The 18,724-nt window shown below is 43.0% G+C and overlaps 1 protein-coding gene across 21 annotated transcripts in view; it reads right to left on the minus strand.

Annotated features, from left to right (window-relative positions):
* The window catches only part of NRXN3 (neurexin 3), a 1,021,997-nt gene that overhangs the window by 871,704 nt on the left and 131,569 nt on the right, over positions 1-18,724 (minus strand). The window lies entirely within an intron of this gene.

An 18,724-nucleotide genomic window follows, 5' to 3' on the forward strand; every position in this document is an offset into this window, starting at 1 on the left:
AACCCAATTCATCTTGTGAGTGGTTTAAATGAACCCAGTCTGGGTAGTCACAAAGAGATGAACACTCTATCCCAAACCTCCACACCAACCCTCTGTAAAACTCGGATTTTGCCTAGCTGGACAGAGCTTTCACATCCTTGCTGCTCAGAGATGGAACGGCAGGGGAAAACTGTTCCTCCTTGTAGCAGGTGCCTCTTTGCATTAGCTGTAGCAGATTTCAGTCCCTACAGGAATACAGCTTCCTCCTTCCCCACTGGGAAGATTAACACTTGTGCTCTCTACAAGCAACTGCTTGTCTTGCAACTCTAAAATAAGCACCTTTGAGGCGCCTACAGGATACACATTGCCTCTGGTTCCCTGCACTCTTGTCAAACTCTTGGGATGATGCAAGCTGTCAGCCACACAATCCCGCAGCAGAGAAGGGAGCAATGCCAGTGCTCTCCATGGAGAGCAGGTTTGCTGCAATTGCTTCTAAAGAGCAAATTCCACTAGGCCCAGGGGGAGGGCAGAGACAGGCACGTGTCTGTACGTACTCACACAGAGGATCTCATTCCTTTCAGCTTCTCCCATGCAAGCTTACTGACCTCCTGCAGTATTAATGAATTCCTCTGTCACCTCCTTGCTCTGACATCTGCTCAGGAGAACGGATGAGTAAGCAGGTAATCCAATTGGGCAGGAGCAAAGCAATGAGTCAATTCTCCCGCATGACTGTGTTACTCTACTGCACTTCAGCACTGCCTGTCCCTCAAGGCTCAGTACTCCAGGAAAGCTTTTGGGCCTGAGGATAGCTGAAAAGACCTTCTCCACCTCCAGCTTATTTTATTGCTTCTGTTAAGTCTGACATAAAAGGCTGACTTCTCATTTTCCAAGGTTTCAACATTGAGAAAGCAAAAACGAGACCTCAATTTCTCTTCATCTCCTTCTCGCTTTCTGTAAAGCAGATTAACATAAACAACTGACCCCTCCCCACAGCAAATCAGACCAGACAAATCAAGAAAGCTAAGCAACAAACAAATCTTATCAAACACTTTCCATCAAACAAATTCTTAGGTACAATTTAGAAAGTTAACTTTTGTTCTCTATGGGAGTATGTTCATCTCTGCTTGCCTCAAAATAGCATCTGACAAGAGTGAATCACACAAGTTCTGAAAAACTCACAGGAAATAAGCAAAGAAATCTATAGCTGCCTCCTTCAGTCTTGCTCCCTGGCTGCCTTCTTATTGACTTCTGCTGCCTGCATCAAAAATTTGTAGCTACCTGTCTGCTTTTTCCTCCATGAAGGTAGCTACAAAAGCGAGAGGAGCGAGGAGAAGGTGAAGTAGCGAATTACTGTGAGAACCTCCAGCACCGCTTCTTGCTGGGAGGGATAAAGAGGAGGCAATGAAGAGATACACAGCACAAAATTCTCTTGCTTTCATGAGAAAGCACTAAGCTAACTCAGTATGACTAAAAAACATAGAGTAGATTTTACCTCACTTCTACAAATACCTAAAACATCCCTAAACACCTTCATCAGCCCAACCCTGGGGAAAGGGAAAAGGAAGAAATAAAGAATACACCCAAAAACCTGCAAGGCTCAGTTTCAAGTTCTGAAGCTGATGCCCTCCCTAATCCTGAAAGAGTTAACAACATTGCACAGCCTGTGTATGCAGGATACCACTAACTTTCAGGGCCTGGGTATGAAAGGAAGAAGATATCTACCTTCAGAGCAATTTAATCTCCATCCTTCTGTTAACTTACACTTTCAACAACTCTTTGCCCACTAATTTTCTTGCTCCAGTCTTCCCTCTGTTCCCCTAATGTACTAATTATACCGGTTGATACTTCTACACATAACTAAACACACCAACCCAGAGATGAGATATTAGTTCCATTTTTATGGATAGGAGGTCCAAGTACTGAAACCAAACAATAAGTGAAAACATGCTGGAAAGGCTATACCCATGTCATTCGAGCCACAAAAGGGTTGGTTTGAATTTGGCTCCCATTTCTTTTCAAGTCAGAGAGAAAAGATACGTGTTTGCTCCAAGCGTTTGACTTTTTTCTCTATCCCTTTCCTTCCCCTGACCCCTTCTATCTTCTGTTGCCTTAATCTTCCCTCCTTGTGGGTGACCCTATATTGTTGAAGGTCTGTACTTGATTTGAGAAGGAAAACAGAGAAAAGCATCAGCTTTTGTGTGTATATATATATATATGCTTAGTGACATAGTTTAGCGATAGACTTGGCAGTCCTGGGTTAACAACTGGACTTGATAATCTCAAAAGTCTTTTCCAACCTGAATGATTCCATGATTCTATATATGTGTATTTATACATACATACACATCTTTCTCTACACAAGTGCCTATATGAAAGCCCACAACACCTGAGAACTAATCAAGGAATTACTATGTATTTTTAGGTATGTCTACATAAATATACACACACTCACACCCCTTTGCATATAGATTTAGTATTGACCACAATGAGAATAAAAAAGTGGCAGGAGGGAACATCTAGGACAACAGCCTTCTTAGGGCCATAGCTGTAGTCACAGGGGAGGTGCTGTGCGTCACGCACACAACAGCCAGCCCTAGTCCCTTACTGTAGTGCACAGCACTTCCACCCTCTGTATGCCCATGAGTTTCTGCCAGGTGGAAACAAACCACATGGACAGAAGGCTGCTCACCCTGGCCTCAGCCCAGCACGCACTCAGCAAGCGCCCTGTGCTCACATCTGGGCCTGCAAGCTGGAAACCGCCTCCAAGTTTACAGTTTAAATGTCCACAAGGGGTAAGGGGAAGGAAAAAATTATCATCAAAAGCAAATGTTAGAAACTACTAGAAAAGGATCTTTGCCAAAACAGACAGCATTGTTATGCCACTGGATATATTTTTAAAGGAAAAAGATTCAATACAAGCACTCTGAGCAGTAGTGCTACAGAACTGTTTGATCACACGGATTCTAAATCCGGCCAGTGCAGAGCTACAGAAGACAAACCATCACAGTACTATAATGTTAAATTTGTTTGAATTTGTCAAGAGCCAGAAGGAAGGCTACAAGTAAAAATTCTTGAAAGCATGCTTGAAACCCATTCAAAGAGTCTTCTAAAATTTCTCATTTTAAAACATCACTGTCTGACATGCACAAAAATACCAGTCTCTCACAGGGGCTTAAAATATATGCAGTTTGTTCCTCATTTGACAACATAAGAGTCTGTGGGTTATTTTCTTAGTGTTACGGAGAATTTTTAAAATTTATAGAAATATGTATTTTAGTTACATGTCAAGCATACTTATTTTAATACAGTAGTAATTCTTTTTTAACTCAGTTTTGTTACACAAATAAATAAAGCCTTACATGGTTCAAGCCCTTCAATCATGACGAACCTTCCACACTTCCATTTGAAACAAGTCTCCTTAAAAGCTAAAGAAAACAGGTTGTGTCCCATTCTTCCACAAAAGTCACAACAAGGCTACATATCTTGGGGTTTGCTGTGTCATTCAAAACTAAGTTTTTCTACAAGCAAAGAAAAAATTACAAAAGAAAACCTGACTTTCGAAATAACCTTTGCTACAGAAAGGCCTATTGAAATGGGAAGACTTCCTGAAGAATATGGTGAAAATTCCATTGAGTCACCCCAGATAAGACCAGCAAGCCCCCATACAGACTAGGTGTAACTGGGTGAATGGCAAGCTCAGCCTTACTGTCTTCTGTTCCTAGCTACAGCACTGTGAAGCATCTGTCTTCCCCCAAGCAGCACAGGGGAGGGAGGAATCCTTTTTGCATAGAAAACCATCTTGAGCAACACACTGTAATCAAATTAAGTCAATGAGTCACACCATAACAGCAAGAAAAATCAGACACGTGGTGACTTTTTCTACGATGACCTTGATTCCATTCATGCAAGAGCAAATGTTCCTAGAAGAAGCTGAAAGCACGGATATGGGGGAGGGAGAAGAAATAAACCACACTGAATGTACTGGTTTGGTACACTGGCACACACTTGCACTCATCCAGCCCTCTAGGATCCAGCAGATCTATTTAAGAAGGCCAGAACAAATCAGCATCTCTTCTTGCAAACTAAAACACCCAACAAGCATCCTCTTTGCTGTGCAGCCACAGCACGCTGGAAGGGCATCCCTGCAGCACCCACCCAGAAGTGCTGTTTAGTAAAAGTGTTTTTATGTATTGGCCAGATAGTTGCTTAACAGAAATCTTAGTAGGGTCTTCTCACCTGGAGGGAAACTTGAGATAAGAAGACTAGTCAGCTTATGCAGAGGGAATTCTAATATAACTGAAAGAAAAGGCAGTTTCTCTTTTTTTTTTTTGAGACTGCAACAGTCATTAGACTGATCCCAGAGCTTTGACAGGAAGACTAGTGCTTTGGAAAAGGGAATACCAGTGGGAGGATTCAGCAACCGCCAAAGAGGCAGTCAAACCAGCAGATAATAAACGTGGAATAAGCAAGCTTTCAAATTAGGTACTTGATAGAATATATAACTATAGGAAGATTCAACCCAAAGGTCTCAAGAGTCAATTCACATGATGGATGGAAGATAAATTCCTTCTTCCCAGTGCAACACTGCTCATTGGATGTTGATCACTTTCTTCCAAGCAATGTTCCTAGGTCAGTGCTGCTGGTCATCCACAGATGTCATTGCCTCACCCAGATGTCAGCCTGGGGTCGGATACTGTGGAAAAGCTCAGCAAAGCTTGTACACCAGCAAATAAATCAAAAAGCCCATTCAACACTTATGTGCACACATATACACACAATCTATTTCTTACAAGTCAAAAGGCATCAGATGATAATTTTGTGACCACAGAGCTCCTTGGAGCCTTGTTTGAAATTGGATTCTCTAAGAGCTTATAAACCATACCCTAATTCCTTATAGCCAGTCAGGTGCTTCAGGGTCAGGCTGAAATGTAAAACGCTGCATATCTCCATTGCCAGCACCCCGGAGCTGTTCAGTTCCCTCAGACAAGGGCTGGATTGAAGTCGATTTGAGTGCCCTAAATGTGAAAGGTCTTGCATATGGTTCACAGATCTCCCGTTACTTTAACTGTAACACCTCCCATTCTCTCTTTAAAGTATTTTATATGAAACAGCATAATGTGGCCTCTACCTCCCATCCTTACAATTTCTTTCCTCTTTTGATCTAGGCAGGAGAAAGTAGGATAGAAGAAAATCTCCATTTCCAATAAAAAACGGCTCTTTAAAAAAAAAAGGCAGCTGGATAATGGTTGCAAAGCAAAATGGAGGGAGACAGAGATGGTGGCCATATCCCCACAAACCCACTGCCACCATATTGTGTTTGATTTTCAGAATGGAGTACTTAGCCTGAAAATTGCTTTTTTGCCCTCTATTTTGCTTCTTTTCTAGTTCTTATAATTTTAGCATAGGAAAAAAGGAAAAAAATAATTTTAAGATTTGCCTCCAAAGTTATACTGAATTACTGATCCATCACTTCTTATGCTCCTCTCGGATAATTAAGGGTATGCAGGCAACATACATGTGACCTAAATCCTGTAGTTCCTTAAGTTCTACATCTTGAAAGTGTCTATAGATCTGAAAACACAATTACAGTGCTGTACACCAGCAAGACAGGGAACGAAATTAAAGACAGCTAATACCAGAAGAGATTTTCATAGCAGAAGGAAAGTTTGTGTGATGCAGAAAAATTGTTCCAGTTAGAACAGAGATCCTGTTGGGCTTTTGCTCACAGAATGACCAGATTACATGAAAGTTCTGCAGCTGTTCTACTACTTAGAGAAAGCAATATCTGGAGAATTTTGAAACAAAAAGCACATAACCCTAAAATGAATTACTGAAGGAATGGGAAGCCATGAAATTAGTTGTCCCAATATAGGGTTTGACTGCATTTCTTGTTGTGACCAAGGCAGCAAGCCCAAGTCCAGCAATATGCTGCAGGTCAACCTCCTGACGGCTAAGGAAAAGCTAGTCCCAGACTTGTGCATGCTCTGAGACTTGGCGAGTCAGGCCTTGGCATCTCACCAGAGACAGGAACTGCACCAATGTAGATGGTGTATCAGAAAATGAAGGACCAAAATTTAATAGTCATGGTCTTTGTGGCAAAGATGGCAGCAACAAGACATGGATGAAGGGGATCAGAAATTGCATGGCATTACATTTAACAGTATATTACCAAGACCTGGCCGCCTATCCCAGACAGGCTTCTTTCCTGCTTCTGTTCATTTCACCATTGACAAGCATGTGAAACAGCATCTTCACTTGTGCATCACCAGTGAAAGTGGCATTTGTATACTGAGCAGTTCCACAAGGACAGACCTGGGTGGTTTCCATCAGAAAGACAAGAGAAGAACAGCCACATCTCCAGACAAATACAATACACCCCATCCCTAGATGCATCCTATGGGTGTCAGGTTTATTTCCAGGTCCCACTGTGAGCTCCTGGAAAGGAGGGCTCCATCACACATAACAGTTACTTGGGAAGACCAACGCCATCGCCCCGAGCATCCCCCTTCCCTCTCCTCCCCCCGCTGTATGTGCTGAGCGTGAGGCCACAGGGTGTGGGACACCCCTGGGCTCAGCGGGGGCGGCTGTCCCGGCTGTGCCCCCTCCCAGCTCCTGGTGCCCCCCAGCCTGCTTGCCGGTGGGGAGGGGGAGGGGCAGAGCAGCCCCTGGCGCTGTGTCACCCTGCTCAGCAGACGCCGCAGCACCCCGGGGACCAGCGCTGGTCACAAATCCTGAACACAGCCCCATACTGGCTACTGTGAAGGAAACTAGCTCTGTCTCCACCAAAACTGGCACAGCTCCTTATGTGTGGATCAGCTTCTCATCCTGGCTGTGTACAGCACTGAGCTCTCATCCATGCATGACACCCTCGGCTGCACCTGCAGTACTAAATAATATTTCTTCCAAAAATACCTGGTTCTTAACAAAAAAATGTTTTGAGTTCTCCTGTCCTAGCAGCAGCAGGAGGAACACAGAAGGATCAACACAGTGGGCACTGGCCAGACGAGCCAGAGGCAGCAAGGCAGGACAGCCTTAGCACACCCTTACAACAGGGGTCTCGCCATTACAGGGTTTTTTTGTACCAAGAAAAATCTGACCCACTGACACATTCAAAATATGAGCTGGAAATATTAATCCTATGTGACTGTAGATGGGTTCCTCTCCCCATACCTTATCAATTCAACTGGAGACAGCATTCATTTGTGAAGATGAGCAGAAAAGAAGATAGGCAAGAAAATCATCTAATAAAAGCACTGTCCGGGTGATGAGAGGAACTGCCCAAATTCAACACATAATTAATATTTTTTGCCATGGAAAAGCATTCACCCTATCCCTAATGCTTTAGCTTGTCCAAAAAAATCCTCACTGTCCTTGTTTCAGCTGGAACAGAGTTAATTTTCTTCTAGTAGCTGATACAGCACTGCATTTTGGATTTAGGATGAGAATAATACTGATAACACACTGAAGGTTTTAATTGTTTCCAAGTGGCATTCATATTAAGTCAAGGACTTTTCAGCATCTCAGGCCCTGCCAACACGAAGGCTGGAGGGACACAAGAAGCCAGGAGGGAGCATGGCCAGGACAGGTGACCCACGCTGGCCAGAGGGACATTCCATACCATAGAGCATCATGCTCAGTATAGAAACTGGGGAGAGCTGGCCAGGAGCCACCGATCACTGCTGGGGAACTGGCTGGGCACCAGTCAGCAGGAGGTGAGCAATCGTATTGTGCATCACTTTTTTCAGGTTTGGGGTTTTTTTCCCCTGAAGTTTTATCTCTTTTTGTTACTTCCCTTCCCATTATAATTATTATTAGTAGTATTATATTTTAATTTGTTTCAGTTATTAAACTGTTCTTATCTCAACCCATAAGTTTTACCTTCCCCCTGCCCCCAGTTCTCCTCCCCGTTCCACTGAGGGAGTTGGGGAGGAGTGAGCAAGCAGCTGGGTGGTACTTAGTTGCTGGTGGGGTTAAACCATGACACTCATCAAAAAAAATCCAGGGTTCATACAGCATGTGGAGAACTATAGAACTGATATATTGCATGGCTAAATACTCTTCATTTAAAACATTTCAATGGACTGTTTGCATACCCTAAGAAGGTCTTCAGTCCAAGACAAACCAAAATTAAAGTCTCAGCATGTAAAATGTTTATATTAAATCGTTGCATAATAGGAAGTGCCAGATCAGTGAACCAGCAAGCGTAAGAAATAAGTAACGCTGAGAATTACAGCTCTGACACTGAAAATTTACTGATAATATGCTGTGCTCTTTAATGCTAAGGTGGGAAGCATCTCCCAGACCACTGCATATCACTAATAAGTCAGGACAGATCTTTGCTTGCTAATCTCGCTTGTTAGGTTATTTGGATACAGGGAGAACTACAATCTCTGAAAATTTTTTTTTGTTGTGCGTCACAAGAGCCCAGTCCAAAGGCTAGTGAAGTTAGCGATAGGAATGGGCACATGTTTCACTTAAAACAGTCCTAAATCAAATCTTGCCTCGGTCTTCGCAATACTTGAATGCATCATGGTCCAAATTACACAAATTTAAATATATTCTTTCCTAAAGGAAATGCAATAAAAATTCAGAGTAATTCTACTTACCCACGTACTTCAGAACAAAATACAAAACCTCAAGAAAACTTCAAAATAAACATACTGCTCCTTAAGACAGAAAATTCTAAATGCTACTGCACTAAAAATATGATTTATCACATCACAGAAGTTTTGACAAGGAATTCCCTTTAAAAAAAAAAAGAGAGAGACTACACATACAGATGATACAATGAATGTTCTGTGCTATTTGTTTTGATATAAAATCCACTCTTGTGCTGTGTAAATATTTTCCAAGTGTCACAGACTTCTAAACTGATGCTAAGCAAGTCCATCAAAGAAACCGAGAGGGAGCCAACTACACTTTGGCAACCGAGTAGAACACAATAGCATCTTTTGGCAGTGAGGAGACAGGGAGGCAGCTTCAGACTGTGGGATACACTTCTTCAGAGCAGGTCTTTCTGCTAAAGTGGTCAGCAGTGGAAAGGCCAACAGTGCTGACGACTAAACTGAATCATTTTATGTTCAGCCGCTGGTCACATGAGCCAGGCAGTCCCATTCTTCTGAATATGGCTCCTTCAGCCAGGCTGCAGGCAGAGGTGGGCATCATTTTGTTGGTTCTTTTCAAGTAGTGCTTTTAAGGTCACCGTCTCTAACAGAAGATCTAGGAATATCTCAGCTAAATTTTCAGCTGGTGCAATCAAGGCAGACTGGGTTATACCAGTTCATGAAAGATGAGGAGCAAGGTGGTTTTGTTAGTGCAAGAGCAAGAATTCTGCATTCAAGGTATGGGTCGCACAATATCTAGACTGCTGTTCTCGTAATGTGTTCTACCTCTCCACAGTGGTAGCTGCCCTTCGAACCCAACAGCCAGCATACACATCTTTTAGTCTGGTCCAGCTGGCAGTGTGGTTAGTGGTTCCACTTTCAAGCTCTAAACCTAAACCAGCAGAATTTCACAGTGGGATAAAAGCAAAATAAAAAAAAAAATTAAAAAAATCACTCCGATTTAGGCAGTCGCCAACATTTTTTTCCCCAGTTCTTTTTGTAAGCCAAGACAGGGAAACAAGGGCTCCCACAGATGAGGTGGTTTTCCTCTGGCACAGATGCTCCAAAGTCTTACTGCTTCTATGGGCAACAGCATTTACCTTTTGTGTGCTCTACAGTGTAGCCACTTCCACCTGGGCACAGAACACACACCCTCCATCTCCTAAGTTTTACATAAGCTGTGGGCTACTAGGAACCCAATAACTGTGTGTTTTCAGATTTGTTTGCTTTTCATCCTGATGGAATTTTCTGGTCATGACTCAAACTTCTTTAGGGTATGTGAAGTAAAATATACCACAGTCTCGGGGTGTTGCTATGGCAACTGGAATATTCAAATTTACCAGTAACTAGATATCTATTTGTTAACTTACAGTGCTATTATTTTTGACCAGAATGTGACTGCATTCTCTTCCACTGAACTCACTCATTATTCTTTTTGATCCCAAAATGGCCAAGACAGGGGATGGAAGAGGGCTGTCTGCACACTATCACAAAGAACTGTGACATGTCCAGGCATAATTAAGATAGGGTTGTAGACACACAGGTCCATCAACATCCCCAGTTTTGTTGGTCACAAGACCTTCTTCTCCCTTGGAATAATGAAAACTGCTTAGAATGCACATAGCACCCAAAGCAAAGTAAAAGCAGCTGGGACTTCTGTGCTCTGCTCCAAACTGTCATAGCTGGTTAGTGACAGTAGGCAAATCACTAAGTCCAATATTTAAATTTTTATGGTGTTCAAATGGCTTCATTTTGTGTTTTTTATTTGAAACAGATTAGTATCTCTAAACTTCATGGCCAGTTATCCACAGAATCCTTCTGTCCCCACCTCATTCTGACTTTGCTGCAAATAGAGTGCATCTTTCCATGCATTTGTTGCGGTCTTTTTTATTCTCGCCTCATCAATTCATTTCTCTTCCTCTCTACCACATTTTCTTTTTGTGCTTTAAATCTATGCCTAGCCACTTAACTAAATCTCTCTACATGCCAGCTTTTCTTACTTACTTACACCAGCCACTCACCCAACCATCACTCTTTGCAAACTCATGCCTTACTCAAAGCCTAAGAATTTTATCAGGACCTTATGACTAGGGAAACAAAATTTCAATTCATTACTGTGATGGAAATTTAAAAACCCAAACAGAAAAGGAAAGAAAAGAGTGCTTAGATGTCTACAAGACACTTTCCTGAGAATCTATCCAAGAACTTCTCAAACATTCTTCTCAGGAGATTTCCATGCCCATTTTCCTGGCCCAAGAACACCACACTTTAAGATCAATTTAAAAGATCCCAAACACTCAACTTCAGCCATGGCTGAATTACAAGTGGTTGGAAGGCAGGTGCTCAGGGAAGTCTTTCCACCTCTATAGGTCCCTGAAGCTGTCACCACTTTAAAAGTTTTCACTTGTTAACTCCATTTCATTCAGAAATAACAAAAGAACCAAAAAAGCAAAACCAAACTTTAACTGCAAGCATACTTAAAAAAAAAAATCTGTTTTTTTGTTAAACTACAAACATTAAGCAACAAACATCCTGGCTCTGTAAGCTGCCAATCTTGATTTTATCAAGGACAGCTAGCTTGCTTTCTTTAGTTTTTCACTTAGACAATTCAATACAGGCAGGTAGCCTGTTCCTTTGCCTTATCGCTCCTATTCAGGAGTTGAGGACTATCTCATTTTCAGATTCCCTGCACATTCTTTCTCCCATTCTCTCACACTGTGATTCTTTCAAAACTGGATTGCCAAAATGAATAGTATTTATCTGGAGTGATCTTCCAAGAGGAAGCACAATGCAGGCTCCTTCTTCATTAACTATTCTTGCTGTCTTATTCTATGTGTTAAGAGGTAACCAAATCTTTTTGTCCCTTTCTGAAAAGGGAATTTCACTGCTGAATTTCAAATTCAGGTAATACACGTTCACACAGGCCTTTCAGAGAGGCAGCATTTCTAAAAAAACATAAAAAGTAACTCCTTGTCTGCTTTCCCTTCACATGGGTTACCCATGACTGGACTTGAGGACTCAACTACTACAAGTAGTTGAGAAAACAGTAAAGTCTTTCTACTAGGGAGAATTTTGCTGCTGCCTGTCCAAAGTTGTGACCCATGTCAGTTCTAGAAACATCACAGAATAGACTGGAGATCAAAGGGATATATAGGAGTAGGTAGGGATGAACAGAAACCAAGTATTTCTATAGCAACTGAACTATGCTCTGAGAATTTATCCCAGAGATCTAGTTACACAATGGCAATTTATGGACAACATTTAGTTTTAACATGCTAAACACCTGCCCATAATTGTATCTAATGGCACAGTCACACAGGTAGTACAATTACTGTGCCTGTAAATAAAGGGATAATATATAATAGTTTGGAACAAAAAGTAGAAGTCAACAAAAACTAGAAGTTTGACTGATACATACCCATATTCATTTCATTCGTGATGCAAGTTAGATCCAAACTAGTCTTTCTGGAGCTCAAACGGCACCCGGCTGCCATCACAACAGTCTTTTAGTACAAGAAAACCAAAAGCTAAGGTTAGGCAAGAGGACTGTTGAAGTGCAGGGGCACAGCATACATCAGATCTGGTCAGTGGTAAGCCAGGAAAACCATTGGTACCTAGCCACTCCTACCTGAGCAGGAAGGCTTGCTGCCCGCGGCCAGAGGATATATTTACAGGTAAGCCTCCTGTGAGCATCACATGCAGACACGGGTCACACAAGGGAGAGAGAGAGAGAGAGAGGCATTTCTCTAAGAACAGCAGCGAAGCAGGACACCAGCAAGCTCAAGGATTGATCCTCAGAAATAAGCTCTTCACCCCACGTTAAAGGGCTGCTATTGCAGCAACTATATAGCACTAGCCAGAGTAAACAGAGGCAGCAAAACCCAGTGTTTCCACAGGAGCCTCCTTGTTGGAGCAGCTGCATCCCATTAACTAGAAGAGTTACCTGTTCAGTATCACCTCCTCTTTAACACACAAACTAGACCAGTCTTGCCCTCCATATTCATAACCTGGCTTCCCACTAACCAGCAACCAGGAGGAAACAATGGGAGATCCAGGGATAAACTTGGGATTAGACCTTCCTGTTCCTCATGCAAGCCCACTCACCCATCAACGCACATAAAAGAGCAGTAAGCAACGGGCAAAAAGTGGCTGCTGCCTCCCATTAAACGAGCATCAAAGACCAGTGATGCATATGATGTGCTTTCAGCCTCCACAGCAGTAAATAAGATCTTCTCAATAGTTTCCCTGGGAGGCTGCATATGTACAGCTAGATGTTCCAAGTACTGCTAACAGCATGAGGGCCAAACACACCGATGACAGGGAGAAAACAGTTGAAGTTGCTGTGGGCAAGCCAAATGCGGCTTGCTTCTCCTCTCACCCTAACTCTATCCAGCTCAGACAGAGCTCTGCTACTCCAGGTAAGCTCAAACAATGAGACAGATACTCAAGTAGATAGGAAATTTAGTCCCAGGACTATCCAATTCAGCAGCCTGTTATGTGTTCTTATCCTTTTTATCACCCAGTTGCCAACTCAAGTCTGGCCCACATCCACTACCATAAAATAAGTTGGTTTACTATAGTCAGATTCCTAGAGAGCAGGTCTCCATAGCAATACATCAGTATTACCAATTCCTTGCTACTACTGTATTCTTTTCTTACATATATCACAGTAATTCTTAGAGCTGTCCACAATAATCTCCATCTCACCAGGCCGAGCTGCAGCATAACCACAGAAGTGACATATACAATTCCTTCTCTTAGAAGTTAAGAGAAACAACTTATGGTCGTATCACAAACCAGTAGCAAAATAAAAGCTATAATTCAGTTCCCTAGTTCCTACCTTGTTCTGTTATTTAGGAGGTAACTAGAGCAGTAAGGAAAGAGTTCAGGAGTCAAGACATCTTAGCCTATGTACACAAGATAGAAAATGCGAGTATAATGGACCTAGACTAACATTATTTCCTGGCCAGACTCTCAAATCCAGCCTGGAATTTAAATAAATAAATAAATAAATAGCTTGGAAGGTACCCTGCCTGTAGACGTCTATGCTCCAAATCTCTTCCTTGAAACTTGCCCTGGGGTCCCAAACCTAGAACAACCCAGACATAGTAGGAAGCACAGGCAACTGCTTCTACTTTAGTAAATGCTTCAGACCAAAATCTCAAAACACCTTGTACAGCCCTTTTGGGAAAGGGGCAGAGAGAGCCTTCAGACTGCCTCCCTCACTCTAGCCTGGGCATTACAAAACCTTGCAGGTTACCCCCTTTGCTTGGCCCAGGGCAGCCTTACAGGTCTCAAGCCTAAATGTTGCCTTCTACAAATCACAACTCCAAACTTATACCAGGAAATCCTAAAGAGGACAGTTTCAGCAGTAAACCAAGGATTCCCATAGATCCTTAGTGTTAGGGAGCACTGCAGGATCACTGTTCCCCAAGGAATGGGAACTGAGGGAAATAACAGGACCAGCAAGACCAGAGCCTTACTAGCCAGGGCCTGTCCCACAGGACACAAACAAGACAGACCTGGAGACGGCAGCCACATCCAACCGGAAGTCCAGATCACGAGGCAGTATCACCGTGTCGAAGCAGTTCCACAGACAGATTGGGAAGTCAATCCTTAAGTCAGAACTATGGTGATGTCTAGCAACTGCCAGGCATAGCCATGGTGATGAAGCTGGGCCAAAAATCAAGCCAAGTGGTGAGTCTGCAAGTTAAGGTCCAGATCAAAGAGCTCTATAGCTAGGCAACAGCATGGCTGTAGCAAAGCTAAAGATCAGCAATCCTTCTCCCACAGAGCTCAAACAAAGACTGAAAGTCCAGGGCTGAACTTAAATAGAGCTCCTGTGCCCACAGGTGTGGGCCCCAGGTGAGGCTCATCAGGGCTATTAAAGCTTATTAGTGCAATTAGAGCCCGGGCACACCGACACACCTGTAGTTCCCTCCCTTAGAAAGTCTAAAAAACAAACCCCCAGCACCTGTGTCCAACATGCCCCTACATGCCCCAACGCTCATCTTAGTCTGGGGGAACTCCTTGAATCCCCATGTAATCTTATCGAAGAGACTTATAAACCCCAAACCTAACCTTAGCATAAGTACCCTACAAGTCCTGGCTATAGCTGCTCTCCCATACCACAAACCAGCCAAAGTGAAGGCGTTCCCTTCTCACAGCTCCAGCACCCCCCCTCAGTGGCGTGCTCCCGATAGTAAAGGTCTGTCACCGGTTGTCGGCAGACTTGCCTCGCAGCAAGTCGGTCCAGGCAGTGCATGACTGAACTACGACACCATTTTTTCCAAGATGTTAGGACAAAGCAATACAAGTTGGCTCACCTGGCATTCTTAAGCAGACGTACCTCTATTCTTGACTCTCAATCCTCACCTAAGGTTTTCTACAGCTTTCACTCTAGGCACAGAAACCTATGTGATGAACAGTCCTACGCCATCCCATGAGAACCTCCCCAGGTTCCTCTGCTGAGTGTCCTGCAGTACAGCAGCCGGAATTACTTCAGTAAAGACCAGCAGTTCCAACCTTTTTAGAAATCACTCGCAACAAGTATGGCAAGTACACAGGGAATGCAGGGGGAAACTACACAGTAATCTTACAGGCTGACATTTCATTTTCTCCAGTAATAAACAAGGCATATGTAATATCTGTAGAATCTGGACATCAGCCTGCACTCTTAGCCACAGGGGTGAACTTCTGCTCCTCACAAGAGGGAAAGGGTGCAGTTGGCAGGGGACAGAGGCTACACTTCTGATCAGATCTAACCAGAGTTTACAGTCCATCTCCAGTTCATCACAGACCAGCTACCAGTGCCTAGTTCACATTAAAATAATAATAAAAACATAATAAAAAAAAGGTCTCATTCCAAGGCCATAGTAATGATGGACAAGTTACAATGGTGAGAGTAAACGTAAGCCTTGACAGAGGTGTAACTGGGTGCTGTATCAACAGGCTTAACAGCTCAGGCAGGAGGAAATCTTCCTGTCTGTGAAGGTAATGGGTTTTTATTCACCCAGCCAGAGTCACACCCTAAAAAGTTAATGTTAGATCTTAAAAATGGAACATCTCACCTTCCGGAAAACCTTGTACATTCCCAATCCCCTGGAAGCTACAAGTTAAGTGTTCCTCATTCATTCACCTCAGAAATTAAGACCCCATCCAGGGAGCTGAAAAACGTGGGTTATGCACTGCGAAAATACATTAACATCTCTATTGGCTGCTCCATCCAACCGAGTCTTTTCCCATAAAGAAAACAGCCCCGGTGACATTAATTTCCCCCTTTGAGCTGAGTGTTTTGTAAAAGTCTGTGGCTATCGAAAGAGCACTGAAATGGAGCCACAGATGTGTGGAGCCAAGCTTGCCCCCGGCCACACTGCCAGGGCAGGCTGGCCCCCATGCCCATGCTGGGAGCCCTCACCTCACATGGCCCAGCCGCTACAGTGGCACCTCTAGCAGGACCTGCCTGCAACAGCCCCCTCCACCAAAGCCCACCTGCTGCCTCCCACCCAAAATAAGGTCGTTCATGCCTCTCTTCTTGGAACAAATTTCAAACACGTTCTTCCATAGCATGGTCTCACACCATAACAAACACCATGATAGGGGCTTATCAAATATCCAGAATTGAAACCTATATGAACCAGAGACAGACAAGACTCCCCTAACTTGGGATTTGGGGGTAGGGACAAGAGGCATTAACTTGCAGCTTTTCCTGATTGGGAGCTTATTTTTATGGACATTCTTTCCTAGTTTTTAGTTAAATAAAACAGGAGGATAAAGGAAAATTAAGGAGGCTGACAAGGAGATGAGGAGGATTGTATCTCAGAAGCCAAAACCAAATAAAAGTCTATTACACACCCACAAACAACAGCATCAATGTGTGCCCACATCTTTCCACTGGGTGCTGTCCCACATTTACATGGTGTCCTGGGCAAGAGAATACTCCTAAGCGGTGCTGCTGGGAGTAAAGCTGCACTTTATAGTGCCAATCACTTCCACAGTAGGGTTTTGTCTTGCAGCAATGGAAGTGGTGGCCCATGGCCAATTATTTTCTCCACATTTCTTACATAGTTTTTGAATAAATCCATCACCTACAGCAAAAGCTGTTGTTTCCATCCCTCTTGCCTGGCACTCAGAAAGACAAAAAAGGTGCATCTGTACTGCAGGTTTTTTAGTCTGAGGATGTCCCTCCACAAGAGTCACCGTCACCTTCACCTCACACTAACTCCTGTCCAGAGCATGGAGTTGGAAATGCCTTTGCCTCTTTGAAGCCACCAGCTCAAAGTGCCTTGCCTGGTTTTGCATCTAGCTCCAAATAGCAGCTTAAAAAGTGCTCTTGACCATCTGTGTTCTTAGCTTTCAGGATTTCAAACCCTGAGTAAAAGCTAAAACTATACCGTATCATATCAGATCTTACCAATGGAAACCACCAAGGACAGGAAAATCTGGTTCGTTCATATTTCCCTTTCTAGGTACACCCACACAGTGATTTTCACTGTCCTTCCCTCCAGCTTCCAAAACAAGAAAAACCTAGCATCACCCTCACACCCAGGAGAAAGCAACAGCAATCCCTGAGTCCATCAGTCATATTCTCAATGCCAGTCCAGGGCATAAAACACTGCCCGACTTTTTCACCTACATAAGATCACATGTATCTTAAGATGTAGTCTACTGCCAAACCTGTGAAGTAGCTCTCTTTTAGGACTTCATGACAGAAGCTGATTTGGAGCTTTCAACTACAATTCTTTTCATTAACAAAATCATGACAGTCATTAAAACAATGCCGGGAACAACCAAGCATCTGCTTTATCAATTTCCCTGTTCTGAAACAAGACTGACATTTTTTAAGCAAAAAAAAAAAAAAAAGAGAAGAAGGGATCACTTTTTCCACTTAGGCAGCTGAAATCCTCCATACTGTGCAAAAATCAGGCTGGGAATTTCCTGAGAACAGTCTTGATTGATTAAAACAGAAAGGAAATTCCCTGAACCCACTATATCAAGTCAATTAAAAAATATCAAATGAAAAGCCTTTTTGGCTAGGATCCACACATGCAGAGACTCAGTATAACAGAAGAAAAGCATTCACACTTTCCCAACCTCAGGACAAATCTGGACTGAATTTCAGTCTGAAGTTCTGATTTGGTTGTTTGTCCATTTTTCCGAACAGCAGCTTTTGTCATCCTTCTTGCAACAAGAGGCAGAAGACAGGGAATACAAAACTTCCAAAGCAGGTATAGCTATTAAGTTTTGTGCAGCTCCATATACAGTATATTAAGGAACTTGCATTGTATGAATTAATTCACTCCTTTGCTAACAAGCTGGATGTAAATACAAACTTAAAAATTAAAAATATGCACAGATTTAGGCAAGGCAGTAAATAAAGTGGTACAGTAGCAACCAAGTAAGTTTTATACACACCCAATCCTCACAAAAGTCTTCAAAATAATAGCAGCAAAAGTGATTCAGAAAAACATGAACAGTTCAGTGTTTTCTCAGGCTGATCTTGGCCCTTCTGCTGGGTTTGCCAAGCATCCTGAAAAAAAGTCATTTGCAGCCCCAAAATAAGAACCGAAACGCTCAAACTGATCAATAACCTAAAGGATGTCACCAAACATCCACTAGGGAGAACCATCCTCTGTTTCCCATTGAGCTAGTCTGGACTGAAGGAAATGCCTGGAGATGAATGGAACCGTAACATGTCAGCAGTCTCCTGCTGCACCTGGTCTGGTAGGTGAGCCAGTGTCCCGCACCTGGGGAGTAAGGCTGTTTGTCCGGAAAGGTAAGTTTATCAAATTGAGTTTCAACCTAAGTTTCAACCTTTTGGAAGCTTAGGCAGGTTCTTCTGCTCTCTAGGACTGAGACAAAATCTTCCTCATTCTTCAAGTCCTTCAGACTCCTTCCAACCACCTGCCCAACCCTGCTCCAATAACGAAAAGGAAACCACTACAAATACCACTGAAAATAAGTATTTACAGTAACCAAGAAGGAAACCACCACTTCCCTTTCTTCCTCACCAGGTAGCACTATCAGATTTAAACGCACATCTCTGAGATTTACACCCCTCTTTCACTGCAACTACTTCAGTTACTCTTGAATGCATAAAACACAGGAGACATTAACAGTCCGGTGCCAGCTCCCCACCTGTT

Source organism: Falco peregrinus, chromosome 1 (genome assembly GCF_023634155.1).
Source record: "Falco peregrinus isolate bFalPer1 chromosome 1, bFalPer1.pri, whole genome shotgun sequence".
NCBI lineage: Eukaryota > Metazoa > Chordata > Aves > Falconiformes > Falconidae > Falco > Falco peregrinus.